The 16,109-nt window shown below is 42.3% G+C and overlaps 1 non-coding gene across 1 annotated transcript; it reads left to right on the top strand.

Moving 5' to 3' along the window:
• The first annotated feature begins 369 nt into the window (after nt 1-369).
• TRNAC-GCA (transfer RNA cysteine (anticodon GCA)) lies at nt 370-441 on the top strand. The gene has a single exon. It is a non-coding gene; the product is annotated as a tRNA-Cys (tRNA).
• The last annotated feature ends 15,668 nt before the right edge of the window (nt 442-16,109 follow it).

Raw genomic sequence — 16,109 nt, 5'->3', positions numbered from 1 at the left:
GATTCATCCAGTCCATCCTAAAGTAGATCAGTCCTGAGTGTTCATTGGAAGGACTGATGTTGAAGCTGAAACTCCAATACTTTGGCCACCTGATAAGAAGAGCTGACTCATTTGCAAAGACCCTGATGCTGGGAAAGATTGAAGGCAGGAGGAGAAGGGGACGACATAGGATGCGATGGTTGGATGGCATCACCGACTCAATGGAGATGAGTTTGAGTAAGCTCCGGGAGTTGGTGATGGACAGGGAGGCCTGGTGTGCTCTGGTCCATGGGGTCACGAAGAGTCATGCTTGACATGACTGAGCAACTGAAGTGAACTGACCTTGGTGACAATTCTGTTATTTTCTGTTGACTAATCATGATATGGGCTTCCCTGGTGGCTCAGATGGTAAAGCGTCTGCCTGCAATGCGGGTGACCCGGGTTCAATCCCTGGCTTGGGAAGATCCCCTGGTGAGGGAAATGGCAACCCACTCCAGTACTCTTGCCTGGAAAATTCCATGGACAGAGGAGCCTTGTAGGTACAGTCCATGGGGTCGCAAAGAGTCGGACACGGCTGAGCGACTTCAGTTCAATCATGATATAATATTTGTATTAAGCAAAAATGACAATAGTAGAAGACGTTTATCAGTGTTTACAGTCAATAGCTAGACAAAAAAGATCATTACTATTGCAACCCATAATGGAAACATGATTAACCTAACAATATAAAATAATTACATACAGTTTGAGTGGTTAAGTAGAGTGATGTAAGTGGAAGTGCACACATGCACATGTTCTCATCCACCCAGCCAGTCTATCTTGGTTCTTGCATTTAATCCATTTACACTTAAGGTAATTACCTTATCAATATGTATGGTCCTATTACCATTTTCTTAATCGTTTTGGGTTTATTTTGTGTAGGTCTTTTCCTTCTCTTGTGTTTCTTGCTTAAAGAAGTTCCTCTAGCATTTGTTGTAAAGCTGGTTTGGTGGTACTGAATTGTGTTACCTTTTGCTTGTCTGTAATGCTTTTGAGTTCTCTGTCAAATCTGAACTAGAGTATTGATGGGTAGAGCATTCTTGGTTGTAGGTTCTTCCCTTTCGTCACTTTAAATATATCATGCCATTCCCTTCTCGCTTGTAGAGTTTCTATTGAGAAATCAGCTGATAACTTTATGGGAGTTGCCTTGTATTTTGTCATTTTTCCCCTGTTGTTTTTAATATTTTATCTTTGTCTTTAGTTTTTGTCAGTTTGATTAGTATGTGTCTTGGTGTGTTCCTCTTTGGGTTTATCCTGCCTGGGAGACTGTGTGTTTCCTGGACTTGGTTGACTATTTCCTTTCCCATGTTAGGGGAGTTTTCAGCTATTCTCTTCAAATATTTTCTTAGGTCCTTTCTCTCTTCTCCTTATTGGACCCCTGTAATGCAAATGTTGGTGTGTTTAATGTTGCCCCAGAGGTCTCTTAGGCTGTCTTCATTTCTTTGTTTTGCAGCCATGATTTCCACCGTTCTGTCCTCCAGGTCATTTACCCATGCTTCTATTTCAGTTATTCTGCTGTTGATTCCTTCTAGTGTATTATTCATCTGTTTGTCCTTTAGTTCTTGTATGTCTTTGGCGAACGTTTCTTGAATCTTTGTCATTGTTTTCCTGATATCCTGGATCATCTTCACTATCATTATTCTGAATTCTTTTCCTGGAAGGTTGTCTATCTCCACTTCATATAGTTTTTCTGGGGCTTTATCTTGTTCCTTCATTTGAGACATAATTTTCTGCTGTTTCATCCTAATTGACTTTCTGTAATGTGGTTTTTGTTCTAGCTGCTGTGGGATTGTGGTTCTTCTTGCTTCTTTTGTCTGCCCTTTAATGGAGGAGGCTAAGAGGCTTGTGTAAGCTTCTTGATGGTGGGGACTGGTGGTGGGAATAACTGGGTCTTGCTCAGGTGTGTAGAGCCATGCTCAGTAAAGCTTTATCTATGGTGGGTAGGGTTGTGCTCTTTCCATGTTAGTTGTTTAGCCTGAGGTGACCAAGCCCTGGGATCTATGGTGTCTACGGTAGGGGTTTAGTGGTCCAGGACTGATGCTCCCAGTGTGCCCGTCCCCACTACGAGCCACTGCTGACCCATGACTCCACAAGAGACCCTTCAACAGTCACAAGTAGGTCTGGTTCAGTCTCCTGTGGGTCACTGCTCCTTTCCCCTGGGTCTTGGTGCAGAGAAGATTTTGTTTGTGTACACCTCCAAGAATGGAGTCTGTTTCCCCCAGTCCTGTGGAAATCCTGTAATCAGATCCCACTGGCCTTTAAAGTCAGATTTCCTGGGGAGTCCCAGTCCCTTTGTTGGATCCCCAGGCCGAGAAGCCTGACATGGGGCTTGGAACCTTCATAACAGTGGAAGAGCTTCTTTGGTATCATTGTTCTCCAGTTGGTGGGTTGCCCACCCGATGGGTATGGGATTTGGTTTTATTATGATTGCTTCTCTCCTACCATCTCTTCGCGACTTTGTCTTTGTCTTTGGGCTGTTTTTTGGGGTGTTGGTTCCAGTGTCCTCCTGCTGATGGTTGTTGAACACCTAGTTGCAATTTTGGTGTTCTAGCAGGAGGAGATGAGTGCACGTCCTTCTACTCTGCCATCTTGAACCCACTCAGACTTAATTTTTAAAAGCTGAAGTGACTCAGCCCAGGGTTACAACCACTGGTTTAAAGGTATAAATAGGAATTTATTAGTAATTTAAAGCAGTGCTTCTCAACTTCATTGTGCATACAAATCACCTGGGATATTATTACACTGCATATTCTGATTGAAGAACTCTGAATGGATCTTAGACATAAAAGTAAGCTAAAACTAAAACTCTTAGAACCTAGAAGAAACCATAGTGTGAATCTTTGTGACCTTGTACAAGCAACCAATGGAAAATAAGTTGGACTTAATCAAACTTAAAAATTTTTGTGCTTAAAAGCTGATCAAGTGAAAAAGACAACCCACAGAATGGGTGGAAATATTTGCAAATTGTATATCTGGTAAGTCTCCAAGTTATAGAAAGAACTCTTATAACTCAACAATAAAAAGACAATTAAATGTGGACAAAGGATTAAAATATATGTTTCTCCAAAGACGATAAGCAAATGGGCAATAAGCACAGGAAAAGATTGTTGTTCAGTTGCTAAGTTATGTCTGACTCTGCCCTCCCATGGACTGAAGCCCGCCAGGTTCCTCTGTTGATGGGATTTTCCAGGCAAAAATATTGGAGTAGGTTGCCATTTCCTTTTCCAGGGATCTTCCCAACTTAGGGATCAAACCTGCATCTTCTAATTGGCAGGTGGATTCTTTACCATTGAGCCACCAGGGAAGCCCAATGAAAAGAAGAGGAAAATGCAAATGAAAACCTTAATGAGATGCCACTTCATATTCCATTAGGATGGCTGTAATCACAAAGAATAACAATTGTTGACTAGATTGCTGGTGGGAATGTAAAATGGTGCAGCTCCTACTTGGAAAAGAGTTCAGCAGTTTCTTAAAAGGTTAAGCCATGGAGTTAGCATTTAATCTAAATTATCTGTGAACGAATGGATAAATAAACTGTGGTAGATCTGTACAGTGAGTACTGCCAATATTTATCAATAAAAGGGAATGAAATACTGATACATGCTGAATAAGGGACAAACATTTTTACAGAGGCCTTGGACAACGTGCTTGCTAGGTGGGATGGGAGAACTCAAGATTTTTCCCCTTACCCTCACTTCTAGAGCCCTAGTTACAAAAGGGGAAGATATATGTCCTGAGAGATTAATCCTCTATTTTCCTGTCATTCAACCCTCTGTCCTCAGGGTATAATCAACTATCACACTGTGGCCTTTATTAAGGTTGAAAACCTACCAAATTCTCGTTTTTTTGAGAAGGGAAGTTCAAGTTATACCCTCTGAGTGTTTTGCTTATTGCTGTAAAGGTGAATAATATGTTCTCTCAACTATTTCAAATCTAGGCCTAAAAAACCTTGAAGGCAAGAATCTCTGATGAAGGAAAAGCCGTGCCTATCATCCAAGATCTGGCCTAGTCAGTACTAAAGGGGAGGCTTTTCTGTCCTGCTGAAAGTAGACAGTTTCACAGAACACCTACAATACGGCTCTATGACCATGATCAAGAAATTCTGTAATTGTTCCTGAACAAGACAATTCTGTAATCGTTTCTGAACCCAGAGGAAAACATGAAAATGACCACATATCAAATTCCCTGGCAATTCAGTGGTTAGAACTCTGTGCTTTTACTGCCAAGGGTTCGAGTTCAGTCCCTGGTCAGGGAAAAATATCTATCTCCCTGTCCTGGCTAATGTACTTCTTTAAGAACAGCTTTAGGGACTTCCCTGGTGGTCCAGTGGTTAAGACTGCACTTTCAGTGCAAGAGGCTCTGATTCTATCCCTGCTTGGAACTAAGATCCCACATGCCACATAATAATAGTTTTAGCCTCATGTCATGCCTCTCACCTTTTCGAGATAGCCAGTCAACTTACTGAGATAGCCAATCAGCCCACTCCCGGGGTCCAGCCTGGGTGGATCCAGGGAATTCGACAGCGTTGGCATGAGAAAAACCTATTGATTGATTGATATAAGAAATATAAGATTAGGAAGAAATAGTGTAGTAGGAGAATTAAGTGGAGAAAGAGGGCTGAATAGCTTGGATTACGCAGAAGACCAATAAAATTCCAGACAAGGAATTTGCACCATCTATGTTGGGCCACTGGCGCTCGCTTGAATATCTAAGGGTGCCTCGCCTTAGGCACCCTTTCGCGCGGGTCTTAACAGCCAGGGCAAGTAAGTAGACTTGGTGAGCCTCCGCGCCCCAGGTGGAAATTCAGCCTGAAATTAGAGTAAAGAGCAGAGTGAGAAAAGGAGAGAGAGACAGAGAGAGAAAGAGAGAGACGGGGGAAACCAGTCCAGCGACTGGCTCCGTCCTCCATTGTTCAGAAGACCTTTTATACTTTTGATAAAACATGGAGATCAATGGGTAACACAAAGTTATGCAGCGTTAGCAGTCCAGACTCTTACCAAAACCAGGCTTTTCTCTCTGCATACCTAATTGTATACACAAGTCTTAAGTAATTTACATCATCTTCCAGCCAAAAGGGCCAATTAACATTTTACAGCCTTTTTTCTGATAAGGGTTTGTCAACCAGAAGACTTATTTGTGTTGATCTTCCCAAGGTCTGGTGCCACTCTCAGAAAGCACTAAATAAAGTTACATTCTTACACAGCAAGGATACAGCAACTTGTAACAAGTAGAGGGAGTACAGTGATTTACAGCAAAAGAGAAGCAATTAACTCAAAAGTCTAGTGTTGCTAACATCAAAACTACTATGTATCTTTTTCTACATCCTGCTTACATTGAGTAACATCCTTCCAGGTGCCTAAAAGATAAAGAATATGGAGGTCTGGCAGCAATCCTTGAGTCAACAGTGAAAACCCTCTACCAATATAATTTTTAACTCTTTAGAAAAGGCTTTGTATCTTTAAGATGCTTTTAAGCTTTGTGCCTCCCGCGGTTGGGGGGCTGTAAGCAATTCACAAGCTGGAAGAGGTCTGGGAAACCTGTTAGGCAGGCTAGAGAGCTATCAGAGGGGTTTAACTGAAACATCCCTTTCAAATGCAGAAGACTAAAGCCCTGAATTGACTTTTTTCCAGAGAATATCAGAAAAGTGGAGAAGCAGAGCACAAATGCTGGCAGATTCTTATTATTGTGTGTGGGGGGGCGGCTGGTGGATGCTCAGGAAATGCCAGGAGGAAAACCTGAGGTCTGATTAGCCTTGCCATCAGAGCTCTTGCCGCATGACCTTGTCATGGGTGGAATTCCTCACGCTGGCTCCCGGCATCTCACCCTTTTTAATTTTAATTAATTAATTAATTATTTATTTTTAAAATCAGGTGCAGTTCGGTCGCGAGATTCCGAATGCTCTGCCGAAGAATCTTGACAATACAGGGAAGAATGATTACAGAGGAGCAAGATTTAGAGCAAACTGAAAACAGTAGACAGAGTAGTTACTCCAGAAATGAAGTTAGAGGTGTGGAAAAAGTCATAGGCTTCTCCTGGGCCGGAAAAATATAATCGGGAGTGTTCCAAGATCTGAATCTGATTATGAAGTTTCCCTAAGTCTAAGCTAATATCTGAGCTGTTCCAAACACCTAAAACTTGATTTTTTAACATATTGGGCATTTACACTTGTTGAGTCAATGATTGCTGCCATAGTAACAATATCAATAATGGTAACAGTTGTAACACAACAAGACCATAATTATATCAATAAGTTGTTACAGTTACAGGCATCAGTTGTTACAGTTACACAGTGGATGTTTTTAAAACAACAGAAGAGCAAACATTATTTTGAGGAGTTAAACAGGATGAAAGCATACATGGTTCACAAGACACTACATTAGGTCCATTTGTACATTGAGTTTTCCGGAATCCTTGGTGATAGAAAAACATAAGGAGAGGATAGCCAAGCCAAAATAGAGTAAATAGAGTCATTTTCTGGTTGGAGTTTGTGCCGCAGCAGCTGTCAGTCCCGCCGGGATCTCAAAGTTTATCTTGCCTCTCATGCCCGTGCAAGTGGCGGCCCTCGCCCCGCCCTCTGCTGAAACCGCGGCGGCCCAGCGACACAAAAACTTGAGCAAATAGTATACAGTTCCCATATATCTCCTTTCCCCATCAACCCTCTGTCCATAGTTTTGCAGATGGATGCTGGCGCTGCTACGGAGCTGCGAGTGCGGCGCACTGGGTTCTGGCTGTCAGTCAGGCTGGCCCCGCCCGCGGCTCCCAGCGAGCGGCTGTTTAGAGCGGCTGTTTTGCGCGGCGCCGCACGAGCGGCGGCAGAGTTTCCTTTTTCTTTTTTGTGGTGAATCAGCTGTCTGGGGGACTGCGACATGGCGAGTCAGGCTGTCCGGGATCCAAATTTGACGAATCTGGGTCCTGTGGAAAAAATACTAACACTTCCTCGACCGGCAGTTAATTTTGGGTCGGGATCTTTTTGTTATCTGGAGGAGATCTTTTCACTTTATCAACGGTTTTACATTTTACTGTTCCAGACGAATCAGCATTTAACATTACGAGAACATGTTGTAAAATCTGATGAGGGAAAACTATACTTAAATTCTCCTTTCTTAATATTTGAATTAACAAAGCACATGAGGGTAAATGATGCAATATTTGACCACAATAATTTCCTATAGCAATCTGCCAATCATCATCAAACATTTGAAAAGCATCAAGTTGTTTTCTGTTATATGGAATTACAATTTTTTATGACTCTTTACTAAACAATTTAATAAATCAGTATACTTGAATTAATCTTTATAATTAATATATCAGTTAATATATATATTGCAGCAATACAACATGCACACAATCAATACCAGCCAACACAAACCAATGCATTGTAATAACACTCGTCACATACACAGTATAATTATACAGTATATATAACATATGTTATCACAGCATGCCGATCTTTACCAATTAATATCAGCCACATACATACTATATTACTGCAATATACACATATATAATTATACAGTATATATTCAATATGATATATAGTATTCATCTTAATTTATATGAATTAAGTATAGATCTATAAATAGAATTAGGTATACTCCCCCCCCTTTCTTTTTTTTGCACTGTGTAATTCCATTTTCTGCACATCAGTGCTCTACCAACACTACAACCATAAAGAACACAATTTCAAGTACTGTATTTTTTAGTTTGGGGAGATCACAGTCTACAGACTCATTTACTTATATTAGACAAGATTAACCCATTTAACTTACTGCAGTTTTTAAATGCACATAAAATACAGAAATTGATGCAATTAAAATCTTCAGGATCTTATTATTTATGCAAGTTTAATTACCGGTCCCCATGATCAATCACCAATGGTTATGGCTCAATTTAACTACACCAATTAATCAACCTTTTATATCCTTAAAGATATAAAGGTGAAAATTACAATTTCTTATCGAAAGGTTTAGGGTTTTCCGAATTTAAATATTTCTCTCCCTCCTTCCCTCACCTTAAGACATTTCAAATAAACTAAAAATAACCACATCTTGCCTGCAACATTCCTTAACAATCATTTGATGTATAAAATTTTAACTATGCCCCCAGTTATTTTGAGACACAAAAATGGCTGCCTACTAATCTGTCTTGTCACAAGTTAGAAATACTACATTTAAGAATTAACATGAGGATTTTAATTTTCTTCCAGTTTAGACATTCATACCTTGTCGCTTTTGGATGTTACTGTAACATTGTTTGCAATCCTTTAAAACCTTAGTAATTTAAAACACTAGTAGGTATACCTTTATTATATTTTATTTATACCCATACTCAATCAGGCAAACTGTAATTAGGCAAATATAATATGTATTTATATCAATATATGAAGTATTGTTAATTGTACCGCCTATTGAGAACTAAGAAATTGAGAAATCCCTTTTCCAAGCAACTCCTATTTGAAACAGCATGTCCCTCCCCCATAGGGTAAAGGGGAGCGAAGGAACTACATAGAGTTAGGAAAGTTTCGCAGGTATCCTCAAATCGCCAGTCTACATTTTTGTAGTTTTAACTACTGTGGGGGCTTGAGGGCAAATGAAACAAAATTTGACTCCTGAAATCTATCAGGGCAACTTGCCAAATCATCACTATTCTGTAAAAGACTTGCAGTTGATCCTTATTGAATGGAATTATCATATTTACTATTTTTTTTCCAAAAAGTTCCATACTTCCTTTTCTTTTTTTTTAAAATTAATTGTGCCACCAAGTTGGGATAAGATAAAACTATTTTTCTTGGGGTCATTGGTAGATGGAACCAATGGGCCTTCTTGTCACAAGCATCCTGTAGGTATACATTTTGTGGCAAGAATAATTTAATCTCTTTTGGTAATATTAATCTTAATTAACTCATCATTTAAAGCCTAATTCACTTTAACAAAAGCCAACTCTGTCTTACTAATTAACCTTTTTCTAGAACGGGGATTAGGATTGTTTTTTAAGCAATCAAACAAAAGGCTTTAAATCTGCAGTAGTCAGTTTTAAATGTGGGCATATCTAATTAATATCCCCTAATAATTTTTGGAAATCATTTAAAGTTAGTAAACAATCTCTCTGCGGCTTTAAAGGGACATTATTAGTTTTTTAAAACTTTTGGCAGACCTAAATATAAGAAGCTAGTAAAGAGCTGTTACACAATATCTTTATAAGCTTTTCCAATGATCTTTCTATAACCCAAATCTGGTCTATAGCCTTTTAGATGACAAGTAACCATTTAATCTTTGCTTGAATACTTCCAGCAACGGGGAGCTCACTACTCACCAAGGTTTTAAACTCTCTCTCACCTCTTCCTCTACAGCATTCCCATCCTGCATACCACTTTCTCTAATCCCACCAACTCCTTTTCAGTAGTATGTGTTGGCCAGGAGCTGGGCTAGTCTCTCAGCAATATAAGAAACATCTTGTCTATTGTCTAACAGCCATGACATTTTATATCCTTGAATTAAAAAATCTTTTAAAGGCCTAGAAGCTGCAATATTCTGTACCCAAAAAGCTAGATCTAGTTCCTCTGGGGCTTTTTTTGTCTGGTTTTTCTGTCTGGTAATAAGGTAAAAGCAAAAGCTGTGCTATTTTTTTATTTTTATTAATTGCACAGTTTTAGCAGGTGGCGAGATCAAAACTTCAATTTTTCAGTATAATCAGAATTTACTACACCAGGCACCACCGAAATTTTTTGAAAAGAAAGCGAGCTATTCCCTAGCACAAGTCTTATAATGTCCTAAGGCAGGGGGCTAGCCACTCCCGTTGGAATCTGAGCAACCGGGGTTAATATTGTTGCTGTAGCGGAGCTGAGGTCTAGTCCTGAGCTGCTGTTGCTGCTGCTCCTAAGTCCTGGGGTTAATTGGCGCGGATTTTTGTCTCTGTATAGCAGGACCTTGCCGGCAAAAATGTCCCATTTGGGCACAAGAGAAACATTTTGTATTTGTAAAATCCTTCTTATTACGATTATTTTTCTTTTCTTTTCTCTTTTTTGTTTTCCTTTCTCTTTCTTTTGTCTTTTTTTTTTTTTCCCTTGGGTGAGGCCCCTCCTGAGGGGATTTTCTGCAAGGAGCAGGCTCTGTTTTAAGAGCTCTTTTGCTCAAAAATATTTCCCCTATCCTTTTCAACCTTAAGCAATGTTCTGGGAGGCTTTGGATGTAAAGTGGGGAGTTCTTAAGCCCTGGGGAGGTGCAAGCAGAGGTTGTAGTGGTCGCTTTAAATAAGATAGATTTTTTTTTTTTTTTTTAAGGTTTGGTTTGTGTAGAGGGGGGAGGGGGCTCTCCAGGGCGCTCGGCCGCTGCGTCCTGTAAGCACTCTCCTTCCTCGGGAGGAAGAGTACAGTCTCCCTCCTTTTCTTTGCCAATGGCAGAAAATATGATCTGCGTAGAAGGTGGAGACCCACTACCATTGACTGCTATAGCCTCTCCAATAGGCTATCTAACTAACATCCTCATGCGGGGGTCCAGAACATTTGTAATCATATTTTACAGAGCAAAAGCATCTACAGGAACTTTTTCTGGCTCATGCAAAGTATAAGTTTTTAGCCGTTTTCCTAGCTTCACACAAATATCTAAATTAACAGTACCATCTTATGAAAACCAAGAACATTGCTCTTGTAACATTAGCCTTTTTACCTTTAATTTCTCTTTTGTTTAACAGTTACAAAATTACTTGTATAAAGAGGTGTTGTTGTTTTGAGTCATTGTTACCCGTGTCAGAAAATTAAGAGTTATAGAAAAGTCTGCCTTGACAAAAAGGTTTTACCTTAGCCAAGGGCGGGGGGGGGTTCTTTTTAACCCTAAATAGCAGGTTTCTTTCAACCTCGAGAGCACCAGGTTTCTCTTAAACCCTTCAACACTTCCCACTCCTCCTCACCCTGTCTATCCTACAGGGGGGTCCACAGCACCCTGAGTGGGGTCCTAGCCGTCCCGAACACTCAACACTGGGGGAGTACCCAAAAGTACTCCGGGGGAGTGATTAAGTCACTCCAGAGGGAGCAACAGAGAGTGCTCCGGAGGGAGCAACAGAGGGGGAGCAACAGAGAGTGCTCCGGGGGAGCTTTTGCTCCGAGGAACCTACCTTTGAATAGCCTGTTCCCGCGCGCCACTTGCCGGGGTCCAGCCCCGGTGGATCCAGGGAATTTGAAGGGTGGACGGCGTTGGCATGAGAAAAACCTATTTATTGATTGATATAAGAAATATAAGATTAGATTAGGAAGAAATAGTGTAGTAGGAGAATTAAGTGGAGAAAGAGGGCTGAATAGCTTGGATTACGCAGAAGACCAATAAAATTCCAGACAAGGAATTTGCACCATCTACGTTGGGCCACTGGCGCTCGCTTGAATATCTAAGGGTGCCTCGCCTTAGGCTCCCTTTCGCGCGGGTCTTAACAGCCAGGGCAAGTAAGTAGACTTGGTGAGCCTCGGCGCCCCAGGTGGAAATTCAGCCTGAAATTAGAGTAAAGAGCAGAGTGAGAAAAGGGGAGAAAAGGAGAGAGAGACAGAGAGAGAGAGAGACACACACGGGGGAAACCAGTCCAGCGACTGGCTCCGTCCTCCATTGTTCAGAAGGCCTTTTATACTTTTGATAAAACATGGAGATCAATGGGTAACACAAAGTTATGCAGCGTTAGCAGTCCAGACTCTTATCAAAACCAGGCTTTTCTCTCTGCATACCTAATTGTATACACAAGTCTTAAGTAATTTACATCATCTTCCAGCCAAAAGGGCCAATTAATATTTTACAGCCTTTTTTCTGATAAGGGTTTGTCAACCAGAAGACTTATTTGTGTTGATCTTCCCAAGGTCTGGTGCCACTCTCAGAAAGCACTAAATAAAGTTACATTCTTACACAGCAAGGATACAGCAACTTATAACAAGTAGAGGGAGTGCAGTGATTTACAGCAAAAGAGAAGCAATTAACTCAAAAGTCTAGTGTTGCTAACATCAAAACTACTATGTATCTTTTTCTACATCCTGCTTACATTAACATCCTTCCAGGTGCCTAAAAGATAAAGAATATGGAGGTCTGGCAGCAATCCTTGAGTCAACACTGAAAACCCTCTATCAATATAATTTTTAACTCTTTAGAAAAGGCTCTGTATCTTTAAGATGCTTTTAAGCTTTGTGCCTCCCGCGGTTGGGGGGCTGTAAGCAATTCACAAGCTGGAAGAGGTCTGGGGAACCTGTTAGGCAGGCTAGAGAGCTATCAGAGGGGTTTAACTGAAACATCCCTTTCAAATGCAGAAGACTAAAGCCCTGAATTGACTTTTTTCCAGAGAATATCAGAAAAGTGGAGAAGCAGAGCACAAAAGCTGGCAGATTCTTATTATTGGGGGCGGGGGGTGGGGGGGGGGGCGGCTGGTGGATGCTCAGGAAATGCCAGGAGGAAAACCTGAGGTCTGATTAGCCTTGCCATCAGAGCTCTTGCCGCATGACCTTGTCATGGGTGGAATTCCTCATGCTGGCTCCCGGCAACCCACACTTGCTCACGGTATCCATTTAGAGAGAGCCCTGTTTCCTTGAACCTTCCCCCCAGTCACCTAACTTGCCCAAATCGTAAGTCCTTGTAATAGCTTACAGAGATATGCCCTCGTGGTTCTGAAAGTGTGTGTTCTTCTTTATGCAGTGAGCAAAAAACCCAGCTTGTTTAATGCAGGTGTGTTCCTCATCACCTAGCAATGAGTTGTGGCTGCCCATTTTAGATAAAGCATGCATTTTCCATTTTGTCACAGTTATCCACTCCTCACTGTCTCCCACATCCTACTGTAACTGTTTTTGTTAGGTCCTCTGATGCTGGGAGAGATTGGGGGCAGGAGAAGGGAACGACCCAGGATGAGATGGCTGGATGGCATCACGGACTCGATGGACGTGAGTCTGAATGAACTCCAGGAGATGGTGATGGACAGGGAAGCCTGCCGTGCTGCGATTCATGGGGTCAGAGTCGGACACAACTGAGCGACTGAACTGAACTAGGCATTCAAGTATGCAAGTCCTGGTGGGGACTGTCATGATTTTGGGACCTTTCCCCTAGCACCAGCTGATTGGATCCTTGGTTAAGGTATGTGTTACTCATTATTAGGTCTGGGGTCCTCCTGAGTGATGGCCCCTGACTTCTCAACCTTCATTCCAAAGTGAAATTTAATTTCTACAGCAGGTAAGATACATTGCATGAGAGGAAAACACTGGAGGAATTAGATTATCCAAAAGGAAATCAGCAACAGGCTACATTTCACACGAGATTCTATAGGAGTTGAAACAATCCCCTATGTTGATGCCCAATGCAGCCTGTGGGCTGGATGTCTAATCAAATTATAATTCCTTGGTAATTGTTAGGCATTCATAATGCCCATAACAGTCAACATTCCAATCTCAGTAATTTTAAATATACAGATTTGCTTTTCAATGAAAGAACGAGGGCTTCCCAAGTGGCACTAGTGGTGAAGAATCCACCTGCCAGTGCAGGAGACATAAGAGACCTGGGTTCTATCCCTGAATCGGGGAAAGGGCATGGCAACCCACTTCAGTATTCTTGCCTGGAGAATCCCATGGACAGAGGAGGCTGGTGGGCCACAGTCTGTAGGGTCACAATGAGTCGTGCATGACTAAGTGACTTAGCATGTACTCATGCACAAAGGGAGAATAAACTTACCTATTAGTTTCAGAAAATTAGAGTCCCTGGTCGATGGTATCTTTGAAGTCAGGCTGTTTTAATTTCTTGCTTCTTGCACTCCCATCCACTGAAAATTTTGCTCATCAGGTAATCTCTAGTGAAGCGCAGAATGTGAGCACTGAACCTCTGAAGACACCTGGTGACACCCTGTAGGTGACCCAGGGAGTCTGTGGCAGAAACCAGAACCAGAACCCAGCCTTTTCAGCATCCCAGTTCCTGAGCCTGCTTGCTGTACTGCAGGTCACCCTGTTATCCAGGACTTCAAGGATATCATCCCAGATGTTGCCTGATTTGACCTCACCAAGGCCTGGGAAGGTGGAAGGAGGCTCTGGCAGGAATTAAGAAGGAAGACTATCAGAGCGCAAAGACTTAAGACTCAGCAGGGTTCATAAGTTGCCACGCATTCAAGAAAGCAGAGGAATGGGTTTTCAACCTCTGACCTCAGATACCTGTGGATGACAAGATTATAAGAGCTAACATTTGTTGAGCCGTTAGCGTGTTGAGTTTTTATCTCAGCACTTTGCATGTGCTATGTATCAGTTCCACAAGCTTATGAGGCAGGCAGCCACCCCATTTTATAGAAGAGAAAAATGTTTAGCCTGAGCTGACTCCAGTGGTGGGGAGTGGAGAGAGAGTCCTACCAGAGGAGATGGTAAGTGGCATTGCAGGATTGAGGAAATATTTGGTTAACATCTGTTTTTGCACCACTGCAAACGTTTTTTGCCTGTCCCTTCTTCCCGGGTCTTAGCGGCTGGGCAGGGGTGTGGGCAGGGCCAGGTGGGGAGCAGCTTGGGTGGGCGAGTTGTTTGAGCTTGCTGTGTCCCTGAGGGCCACCAGAGGGCAGTACTGGTTCACACCACAGCCTCCTTGCGACCATTCTTGGCAAGACTGGAGCCCTGATTCTCAGTCCTACCAGACTCCTTTTTTAGAAAAACAAAACTATTTTCTAATGCCCCCTTTACCATCTTGAAGTGAAATTGACTCCTCTGAAAAGGAGGGAAAAAAAGGAAAGTAATATGTAATAAACTGGTGGGGTTCAGTAATATGATGCTTGGACATGGCTACTCTAGATGAACACCATTGAGTTAGTTCGATGCTTTGCCCATCAGATCACTGAGAATGAACAATTACAAACGCAGCTGGATATAGCTTGTTGTGTCTGACAGAAATTCACTCTGATTTTCTGAAAAGATAAATCATTCTTAGTAAGGTTAAAAATAAAATAGGATACAAATGTCCCTTTATTGCATTCTTGGAAATTTCAGTGTGTATTAAAACCGCAAAGAACAAAACCGCTTTTACTTATGTATAAAACAGAGTTAGCTTCAGTGCTTCTTTAAACAGCCTTAGCCTTTTTCATTTGATCCTATGTGAAGGTTTGGCCTCCCCAGGTGGTGCTAGCAGTAAAGAATCTGCCTGCCAATGCAGGAGACGAAAGTGACATGGGTTTGATCCCTGGGTTGAGAGGATTTCCTGGAGGAGGGCATGGCAACGCACTCCAGTATTCTTGCCTGGAGAATCCCATGGACAGAGGAGCCTGGAGGGTTACAGAGTTGGACACGACTGAAGTGACTTAGCATGCACGCAAGAAGATCCAGGAGGATATTTGAAAATCAATTATTTCTTGTGAAGAACTGCCTTCCCTGAGAACTCTAGCTGGTACTAGAGAATATGAGATGCCCTATCTTTCCACCCCAACTTGGGCTCCCCGAGAGCCAGGGCTTTGTGTTACAGGTGCTCAAGCCCTCCAGAGTGCTCCTCAGAGTACTCACTGAGTACACGGAAATGATTGAGTCCTTTCTCTATAGCTGGGGGTGACTCTCGTCCAGCCTGAGTATATTGGCTGGACAGTTTAAGGGCCTAGACCCTGAGTATGAATGCTGATGTAAACTGAAGCCAGGCAAGAGGTGCCCCAAATAGTCCGTCAGGAAAATCCATGGCTCTACATTTTCTTAGGCAAGACTCGTCCAAAAAGGGCCCTTTCATTCCACTGGCACCCCATGCATATATTTCGTTTGTGGTTCCTGAGACAAAACAAAATGCATATTCTTGTGAAAGACAACAGGGAATTGGTTCCAAAACTCACTTTCTGGCCAGAACCAACCAAGGCCTGTAAAGCAGCTGGGTCTTGTGGCCCTGATTAGATAGAGGGATAAGGATGCTTCTTCCTGGAGCCCTGTCACGGAAGTGCTCAAACCCAGCCCACGCTGGCCACATTGCACCTTTCCCCACTGGCGCCTGGTAAGCTGCATGCCAGCGACACATGAGCACCTCTAAGCCCCCCATCGCCTCGCCTGACCCGGCTGCCACTGGCATAACGCCACCTGCTGGCACATTTTCCTGTCAGGTTTTGGCCACAGCGGCTCTGGTGTTCCTCCCTCACCTGCCTAG

This window comes from Capricornis sumatraensis, chromosome 6 (assembly GCF_032405125.1).
Source record: "Capricornis sumatraensis isolate serow.1 chromosome 6, serow.2, whole genome shotgun sequence".
NCBI lineage: Eukaryota > Metazoa > Chordata > Mammalia > Artiodactyla > Bovidae > Capricornis > Capricornis sumatraensis.
This window is presented reverse-complemented; position numbering and strand designations above follow the sequence as displayed.